Source organism: Metopolophium dirhodum, chromosome 7 (assembly GCF_019925205.1).
Source record: "Metopolophium dirhodum isolate CAU chromosome 7, ASM1992520v1, whole genome shotgun sequence".
NCBI classification, from domain to species: Eukaryota; Metazoa; Arthropoda; class Insecta; order Hemiptera; family Aphididae; genus Metopolophium; species Metopolophium dirhodum.
Genome location: NC_083566.1, coordinates 6,536,506 through 6,545,847, shown reverse-complemented (window position 1 = coordinate 6,545,847; position 9,342 = coordinate 6,536,506). Strand labels below are relative to the sequence as shown.

At 31.9% G+C, this 9,342-nt stretch overlaps 1 protein-coding gene across 1 annotated transcript in view; it reads left to right on the top strand.

The window, feature by feature from the left end:
• The first annotated feature begins 996 nt into the window (after positions 1-996).
• The window catches only part of LOC132948240 (sialin-like), a 32,838-nt gene continuing 24,492 nt past the window's right edge, over positions 997-9,342 (top strand). Inside the window, exon 1 of the mRNA XM_061018630.1 lies at positions 997-1,410. The gene's annotated coding sequence lies outside the window, so the exon portion shown is untranslated. The remainder of the gene's footprint in view (positions 1,411-9,342) is intronic.

Below are 9,342 nucleotides of genomic sequence, written 5' to 3'. Positions count from 1 at the left end.
TATAATATTATTTTATCGAAGGCAATAGGTATAATATTATTGTCATAGCTTTTAAACGTATAATACCGCAACTCTGAATCCATAATGGTTTTACCGAAACTCGGTGGGCCGCATTAATAATAATGCATCTTCGTGCAGCACACCAAAAATATAAACAAAAAATTATATGATATAAAATATAACATAGGTAGTATTATTACAGATTATATTAAATTATTTATTTAATTTATTTTTCATATTATGTGATCCTGTTGCATTGAGGTAGGTTTTAGTTATCGACTTATCAGTAAATTCAGAAGTGCACTATGTGGTTTTATATAAAGCTGAGGTAATTATAGTGTAATGATATGATCACTATTATTCTATATAGTATTAGCACCACTATAGTTTGCTAATCAACAACTCTGTAGGTACAACAGACTGTGAACGATAAAAATAAGTTAACGATGCGGCATCTCGCAAAGTGGCGAGTATTAGTTATTTTATTAAAATAATAATATTGTATTAATTTGTCGACTGCCATCACTCATCAGATGCAGATGTACCTATTGTCTGTGCGTTTCGTCGAAATTAAATAAAAATTGTCACGGCACATGGCCCCGGCAACGGCAGGCATCACTGCGTCAAGAGGCTGCCAAGAGTGTACGCGAACGGGTCGGCCGCCGTCGTCGGATATTTGCCAAATGGCAAACGCGCTCGCCGCGTATAATACGTACTGCGACGAATATAATATATATAGTTATAGTAATAATATATTAATATATTTTAATCGCCGAGACACGGTTTGTACCGTGTGGCCGAGTGGCCGCGCGGTTGGCCACACTGGACCTCTCGTCCTGCGGCGGCGGCGGTAGCGGGCCGGTGGGCGGGCGAGGGGGGTGACGGGAGCGCGCGACGCGAACTCTGGCGTGACGACCGGGGAACCCCATCGATCCGGGGGCTGAAGTGCCGCGCGGGTGGGTTCCGGGTGTCGGGAGATGGGTAGCGCGGGGTAGGCACGGCGTTTTGCGGCGTTGACGGCGGCGCCACCCGCACAAAACGGCCTGGCCACACACCGTCGCGCCACCACACACAGTGTGCGTTTCGCGTTGCCGCCCGTTACCCCCGTAGTCCTCCGACACGACCGCAGCCGGCCGCCCGCAGACATGTCATACAGCGGCAACCGGCGCGGAAGGACCGACAGCTGCTGCAGTCTGTGCTGCAGAGGTCTGACGTGAAAACGACTCGCACCGTACCGGAACACGCGGCCACGGCAACGACGACCGCGGAGGCGGCGTCGGCGGCGGCAGTAGTGGCAGCGGCGGTGGTGACGACGACGACGACGGCGGTGGCGGTGGTAGTGGCAGTGGCAGCGTCAGTGGCAGTGGCCGAACGGTTACTCAGTGCTCCGGCACACGCACACCCGAGCAGGTAATACGCTCTCCTTACAATACGGTAACTCGCTTACACCCGCGGCTGCCTGCCTGCCTGTACCACTATAGGCTGTATTGTAATAATATTATACACTGGCAAGTGGCAGTGGCCGGTATTGGCGGGTGGTCAATGTATCATTATTATGATATTTTGTTCATGAAGTGTTCTAGAAAAACACGAAAGCCTTTCGTTATTATTAGTGATAGGTGCTTATAATAATTTACTCGTTAGATGTCAGGCACTCACCACCATTGATTAATTAATGCTACTACCTACCTACCTACGACTAAGTCTTGATGATGCATATTATAACAAACAATGTGTAATAACATTGTAATAATGACGTGTTGACGTGATATTATGGTCTACCTAACACCACACTATTATAATCTTGAACACAGTATGTATTTGATATTATTATCCACCAACTATATACGCGTAAATTATACGAGTTCCCTACATATACGTGTCCCAAACACGTGTCGTGGAAAATACGCCTGTCGTCGGCCCACCCCCGTAGGCCGTAAGTCATAACCCTTCGACGACGTGACGTAGGTACCGAATTCGGAGCGCGCAATTTCGTCTTGTCATCCACCGTTTCTGTTCCGGAATGTATTGTCGTTATGGCATATTATGGTTATGCCCATCCGCACCAGACCGCACCTAATATAATATAATATTAATTCATCGTTGCATTTTATAATATGAATTCAGAATATTATAATGAGTGATGACCTACATCCGCACAAGACCTTTTTTTCGTGTAAAACTATTGAGGAGGACAACTATTGAGGATACTATACTTGCGTCCGAAATTATTATCAGTAGGCGAGATGCGTCCCTCAAAAAAAAAGGTTCAAAAAAGGTCATAGACTATTTGCGTCTCGGCAAACCTTTTTTTATAACCTGATTGCGTCCCGAAAATATCGATATAATCGATATCAAAATTTAAATTTAAAAAAATATGTTTATTTTAATTTATAATATAGAAGTATATTAAATAAAAAAAAACTCATATGTTATGATAACAACTTTTTTCATGATATTTATGGTAATAAAAATATTAACAATATAAAAATTCACGTTTTACATTTTGTCATGATAATGATAATATGTAGTAATAATAAGTTGTCAATTATTGATATGGAGTATGCGAAGTAGGATCACTTATTAAATTATCTAGTTTCATACAACTTTTATTCGTACACTTCCATCGAAAATTATTATTCCTTAAAGTTTTATGATATCCAAACTTATAACTTTTAATTATATAAAAACCATTAATCGCGACCAATTTAGAACTACACAATTTTTCCATACCTTAAAATAAATTAATAAATACAGTACAGTTTATAAACTATCGATTTTAGTGATTTTAGTAGATAATATCGACAATAATTATAAAGTCAGGCGTCCCGTTTGCGGGACGCAAGTTACCGGTCAAATTTACTACCTGAAAAATATACCTTTTTTTGGGACGCAAGTAACATACAGCCTTGCTGATGAGATCTGGTGAGCTTGAGAGTGACAAGAAACAACCCTCTTGAGGGTGAACTGTTTTGCGCAGTTCAATAAAGTTATATTGAAATAACACACCGTAATCGTTAAGACGAGAAAATTGTATGGCATAAAAACTTATAATGAACACCTCCTACGCGCTAGAATGACACAACCATTATCCGCGTGTTATTCACTGTCATATAGTGTCATATTGACAAAGCAATATTATTACGCATTTACGCATATTGCTCTCAGATCCACTGTTGTGGTGTTATGTAAATAATAAATTACCGACCGTTGTGTACTGAACGCATGCTTCACGTGGACTTTAAGGCTTTATGTGCTGAAAAGAGCGCGTTATCGGTTTTACAATGTTGTGTTTCTTTCTGAAGACACCTGGTGGAGGAAGAAGAGGAGGATGGGTGTACAAAAAAGAACCATAAAACGTTTCTTTTGACTTGCCTTCCAGTCACCTCACTAATAATTCATATTATTATGTATTTATATATCGAATGTCGATTGTTTATTGCTGTATTAAACACATTTTAATATTATACTTTCTTGCAAGTTACTTAACGTATTTCTCAAGGGTTTTCCTGAGAATCTTAGTAACGGCGATACACGTCCATGAAAACTATTCTAAGCAGAACTACTTATATAGGTTATATAATACCAATATTATATGCTGTTGCCTTAGATTCTGCAGTGTGCCTATTCGAAATAGACAAGGGAATTTGAAAATCATTTCCTTTGAAGTATCACTATATTATTATTTATATTCAATATTTAATTTATACAATACCGCCGTATACATTTTATAGCTTTATTATTATACCTACCTTTCTCTGAATAATATTTTTAAAGAAAGAACACATCTTTATAATTTGTAAGTGTAGATTTAAAACAATATGTATCTACAATACAAATCTATGGAAAAAAAGCCAATTTTTTTATTAATTATAATAAGTTTTGTCATCATATTATTAATTCTATAATAATATGTAGCAAAATTATTCTATAGTAATGAATTGTATTGATTATACAATGTGTACCTATTTTTTTATCTTTATTTTTGTGAACACTTCGTTCAACTTATTTACAACTTTAGGAACTTTACTGGTGGGAAAATTAATGGTTGGTCAATAATTTTCAAAAGTAGCAGAGAAAAAAAATTGAATTAAAACAAGGTTTATAATATATACCTAAGTAAAATAGGTATAATATAAGTAGTTTATACTGCTACTTGTACCTACATTTAAAAAATAATCACGCTGCACAAAGTACCCATATACATTAATATTATACATATTATCTTGGTGTAACTGTGAAAGTCATAAATCAATTGATTTCATTATTTTAAAATAATGTGTAGTTTATCCACAAAATATAATGTTATTTTTGTTCAGTTTATGACATATATTGGTATTTCATTGAGGGAAATTCACTTAAAACTTTTCTTGGGTCACATAGGCGTAGAATGGAGAGGTCTAATAAGGCTATAGCTCTTTCGTAATTTTGTTTAGCCCCCCTCCCCCATTTCGTAATTTTTTTTAGTTACATTTTTAGAATAATATGTTATGTACCAGAAATATAATAGGCTATAGCCCCCCTGTATAAATTCATCGCTACGCTTATGTTTGATTATGATAGAACTGTCTAATAAAATAATTTCAGTCTCACACATCTATCTCTAGAGTTATGATTTTTCTTCTTTTTCATAGTGTCATTACTCATTTTACGTTCCATTAAAATTTAAATCATTAATTCTAATAAAAAAACTCCAAATTATGTTTTGAGAGTTACATGTAAGTTAGGTATAACGTTCTAAAACATACCAGGAAAAATGTAATTACGTAGGGTTGCTGTAAAGCAAGTATGCTTAAATGTCCAGGGAGTATTTACACCGATATTTAAAAATAAAAATAATAATAATAATGTTATAATTTATAATACATAGACCTAACCAAGACGAGGTTAAGTTACTAAGATTTATATATTTGTTTCTAGTATTTGTCTTTAGTACTTTTTTTCTTGGCTTTTTTTCGATTACCTTACAATACACATAACTTAATAGATTTTATTAGCATCTAAAATCCAATACAATTATCTAGGATATTGGAAGTGAAGGATAGAATTAGATGGATTACAAAAAAATTGTATTGGTAAAATAAAAAACTAAAACCACTAAAAAATTGTTAACCAAATCAAAAAAAACAATCAACCTTACTTTCCGGTTAACTGATTAAGTTTAAACATTCTTAAAATATTGTCAATCTCTTTTTCTCTGTGTAAAAACATTAACACTAAAACATTAATTAAGTTATTTTTTATGTCGAAAAATTCATGCATTTTGAAGTATGAACTTTTTGTATTGGCTGAAAGTACAATTTTTATTTTTTAGATTTCAATAATTACTGTTAGTGATTAAATACAATACTATTAAATAATAACATATAATATTATTTGACTGTTTAAAACTAATTAAGGATTTTATTTATTTTTTGGAGTTTTAGAGTACATAGGTATTATTTTGATTTTGATACTAATTATGAATTATTATGATGATATAATATAATATAATATTGTTTATTATAATTATTATTACAATTAGGGTTTTATTATGACGTTTGTATTCTTTTGGTTCAAAGAATCGTTAATTCCCATTAATACATTTTATTAAAAAAATATTGTGTTCTAATGTACTATATAGTTATAAACTTATAAATCATAATCCAACGTTATCTGTATGGATATATACGACCATACAGTACAAGACCTTTGTTGAGACAAAGGATAACAAGGATTTTTGGTTTTATAAAAAGCGCCGACGAGTGGTATAGGTACTTATATAACTTCCACAATTCTCATTCTGTTATTTTCTCGGAAACTACTCATAAAACCACCTCTTTATAAAATATATTTTACCCTACTATACCATCGGTGCTTAATTATTAAAAGAAAAAACGCATAATTGTAAAATCGATAGCTCACTCCCTCCGTTCAGAATCTAAAATATATTATATCTAATAAATTATAAGTCACCTATTTATAAGTTATAACATATAATAATATGATTTATACTGATTCGTTGATATTATAAAATATATCTATAAAGTATATACGTATAAGTATAAGTATCTACGCATATATTTTCATAAATTTTAACTTCCCATTAGTTTGTATCAATTTCAGTAACGTGAAACGTTTTTCCTATGTGGGCTCCTGTAATGCTTCAATATGTTAAATACATCTAGGTCAGAGCAATTGTAGCAAACTAAGGTGACTATACTTTAACAACTTTTAATGCTATTGATTTATGGAAATGGTGTATTCGGACATTATAATATTATTATGTTTGTGTCAAATAGGTGACTTATTTTCATAAATATTCCTATGGTTTTCATTAAGATTTGGCGATTCGTATTTACTGGTCGAAATTGTGCGAACTGTATATGACAAAAAATAATATATAATTAAGCACATCATAGGTACACATAATTGGCTTTGGAGTTTGGATAATAAACAATTGTTATACTTGATACCAGTAATGTTTTAATTTATCGAATTGATGAAAATATGAAAATATATATGGTTTGTTCAAAGTATAAATGTAATGTTATTAATTTAAAAAAACGAGTGCTTATGGTTTCATAAAAAATATATTATATACTTATAGGCTATATCTATAGGTTAACAATTTACAGACTTACAGTTTAATTACCGGGTCAAATATCTTAATTTTGTCATCAATAGATGATTGCATAATATGAGTTGGTATAACAATACAGGCTATTAACTATTTATAGTGATTTTAATTAATCATAATATGATAAAATATATATTTTCCATGTGCCAAAGGGATATTTCAATTAAACTTCATAAAGGAGTGTTTAACAGCTCATTTTATAACAGGCTGTAAAGTGAATTGTAATTAATTATTGTGACTGTATTGATTAGAATCAATATTTTTAAAATACATTTTGAATACCATTATATCAAGTAGACCACAGTAGTGTAATTTGTTTATGCAGTGGTGTGTATAGATATTATAAGTCTTATAATATATATGGTTGTTAGGTCTACTCTGATTTTAAAACCCTTAATTAGTCATAATTACTATTTTAATTATGTCATAGTTATACATTTTTAGAAATAATTTTATACTGCCAATATCATAAAATAATACGAGCTATATTTAAATAAAACCAATTTTGGAATACCACTTTCGGCACTCGGAGCCACCAAAAAAAATGATCAAATTTAATACCTAATTTAGTAGGTAGGTACTTACCGCAACTACCAAATATATGTAACGGTTGATAAGACATGAGATGTGAGTCGTGACTGAGGCGTTTGTTTAGAATTTGTTTTGACTTTATTTTTTGTATACAATATGCATAGGTATTTATTGTTTATTTTATTTTAATCATAACAATATATGATAAGTAAATTAAATTAAAACAAAATTACTAGATGATTTTCAAAATTTGTTACCACCGCTCCGTATAAAATGTATCACCTCGACACCATAGTCCGTTGTACTAAGATATTTCCTAAACACCGTTACAAAGCTTTCAGATGATAAAAGTAAATAATAATAAAGTAGTGTCAATTACAAGTAGCATAGTTAATAATTAATATTTCACAAGTACACACGAAAGAAAAAAAAATAATTTCATAAACATCCACACATTTTATTTATATTAAAGATAGGTTAAATCTATGTTTTATATCTGTGCTCTATCTACATTTTTGTTGTAATCGTAAAAATGTAATGGCTGTACGCCTGTACCCATTAAATATTATGAGAAATCACTAATTAAAATGAATTAGGCAGTTTAAATTAAATTAAGAATCAGTAGGTTTAAAATAAGTTTTGTAAGAATGCACTTTGAATAACACATCATACCTAGAATAAAACAAACAGCCGACAACATACAATTAGGTATAATATAATATAATATTAAAATACAATTTCAAATATTATAAGATGTACCTACCCTTTGTCCATAAGTGTATCCACACTAGACTACCATACACGTAAGATATCGTAATACAGAGAAATATCAATCATGAATATCGAAATTTTATAGACGTGTGTCCCCCGGCGGTGGGATGATACAATTTATTGTATACAGCTCGGTGGTGAGGCGATAACAAACAATATATATACCAGCTAGTACCTTTAATTCATACAATCTGACACCGACTACGACACCGTTAAATAAAATAAACAAAATTCATTACGATTATTTATCATATATTCACTTTATATTATGTTACTAGCCGATCCCGCGCACTTCGTTGCCCGTAAAAAATTACAACTTAAAAAAAAATTATGATTGTTCAACTCCTTTTGGGTGCAACTCAGCCTCCCAGGTAGGCAATCCAATTACGCCGAATCGTGGACAATGTGTGACAGCATATCAAGTAGGCAATGTGCAAAAATTTGATGCTTGCACCTGATCTGCCCGATTAACATATTATGGCAACCAAATAATAAATACTAATTTCTCCTAATTATTTTTCCTATAACCAATAGCAACCATTTATAAACATAAATAAATATATATATAAAATCGATCGTGCCGTTTCGGACGAGTGCGCCCATAAACATTAAACACTGTGACACAAGATTTTTATATATATTAGATAGCTGATCCCCTGCACTTCGTTGCCTATTAAAAATACTTAAATACCAACTCTATATGATTCAAAATGTGTGTTCAATTTGTCATTTAATACAAGACGAAGTGATGTTAAAAATGTTCCATGACAAATTCCCGTGGATTTACCCCCATGTCCCTATCTTAATCTCTATTAAACATTTTTAACTGCACGGTCATAACAGTGGTTATTATTTATTATTATTGTTTCTATTATTTCTACAAAAAAAACTCTCAAATTTGCAATAAAAAAAAGGTGCGCATGTGGGTGTCACTCTACTGTAGGTTACAAGTGACCCACTGTAATGGATGGTGTTAAATTTGAATTCAATTCATATCATTGTATGCGAAAAACGATCCTGAGCAAAGACGGTCTATGATATTACCATAAGTATATTTGATGATATTATTGTGAATAAAGTAATTTATTTATACCTATTTACGTGGAACCTTGTTTTAAATGTTCAATCCTTAGCTATAAAAGTTGAACATTTTTTAATTTTAAATTTGATACATTTTAGAAAAATTTGAACTTTAAATGCTTATAAAAAAAATTGTGCATACGTTTTTTTTAAATATTTTTCAAATACTATAAAAACATTATATCAGGAGCCTTGTATTCAATTTTCAAGCTTTTTTACCCAACAAATACAATTTTTTTGACATTTATAGAAAAAAAAACTAAAAAAATTTAAAATTGAAAATGTCTGTAAACAACTTAAAATAATTCAAAATACTTTGAAAATTTTATCAAATATAAGAA